This window comes from Colobus angolensis, unplaced genomic scaffold (assembly GCF_000951035.1).
Source record: "Colobus angolensis palliatus isolate OR3802 unplaced genomic scaffold, Cang.pa_1.0 Scaffold69, whole genome shotgun sequence".
NCBI classification, from domain to species: domain Eukaryota; kingdom Metazoa; phylum Chordata; class Mammalia; order Primates; family Cercopithecidae; genus Colobus; species Colobus angolensis.
Genome location: NW_012120598.1, coordinates 11407631 through 11409083, shown reverse-complemented (window position 1 = coordinate 11409083; position 1453 = coordinate 11407631).

Sequence of the window (1453 nt, the reverse complement as noted above, 5' to 3'; positions counted from 1 at the left end):
GCTGCTGAATACTTCTGTTTCTTTTCCTGTAAAACAGGAAAATGCTTAGCAGCTGGAATTCTTAAGAGTACATTTAAGTGATATATAGAAGCACATTCCATGCTCATGGATAGGAAGAATCGATATCGTGAAAATGGCCATACTGCCCAAGGTAATTTATATATTCAATGCCGTCTCCATTAAGCTACCATACTAATATTTAAATAGATTTTAATCTGCTGAATACTTCTGTTTCTTTTCCTGTAAAACAGGAAAATGCTTAGCAGCTGGAATTCTTAAGAGTACATTTAAGTGATATATAGAAGCACAGTGCCTAGCAAATATTTGTGCTTGAAAGTCTTGGCTATACTACCAAATTTCTCCTAAAGTTTTTAGTTTATCATTTATCACTCAATTGATACCTCATATCTAAGAACTAGTTCAGGCCTAAGCCATAAATATTAGCCTATGAATTCAAGGCTAGCGATTAATCAGATTTTTTAACCTTTTATGTTACACATGGTTTCTATTTGAATAATAGATTGTATTTTACTCTTGAACTGAAGTAACATCAATCTTGAAAGGTAGTTGTGAATTGTTTATGAGATTCAATGTAACTAAAAAAATGAATTTCAGCTCTTCCTCATGTTTATAGGGATTTAAATACAAAATGATTAGAGATAGATAATGTAAATGTAATCATCACAGACAATTACATTACAATACAAAATGTACCTTTCTTACGTAAAAATTTTAAGAAGTAGCCTTGCTAGAAAATGCTGATAAAAAGTCAAAACTTAAATATCACTCATCAGCTCGTTTTCATACTCCAAATCTTTGACCAGATCTAGGTGTCTGGGTTTGTGTATAAATGTGCATGTCTGTATAATTTTCACTCTTTTCTGCCCACCTAGTGAGCAATGAACAGGCACTCAGATGGGCCAGAATTTGGCTTCCAAGTATTGCTCCTATATGAAAATAAGCCAGGGCTCTTTGGGGAAGTGGCTGATATCAGTTGTGGACATGAATGTTACATAGTAAACCCAAGACTTTTGTCATACCAGGAAAAACAAAACAAAACAAAACACTTTGCTATCAGTATTTTCGTATAAAGACCCAAGAATCAGCTTAAAGAAATATTCACTCGCCAAATCTGGGCATATCCACACATAAACAGTTGCTTTAAAAAACATACCAGGAAAATAAATAAGTGAATATAAAATTTCAACTTTAATTTTTTTCATTATTCTCGATTTGTAATTCTGAAAGGACCTGCATTTTATCTATAACCTATATTTTAGTTTTTCACAAAACTATTTTATAAATAGAAAAAACGGAATTTTAGACCAATATCCCTGATGAACATCAATGCAAAAATCCTCAATAAAATACTGGCAAACTGAATCCAGCAGCACATCAAAAAGCTTATCCACCATGATCAAGTGGGTTTCATCCCTGGGATGCAAGGTTGGTT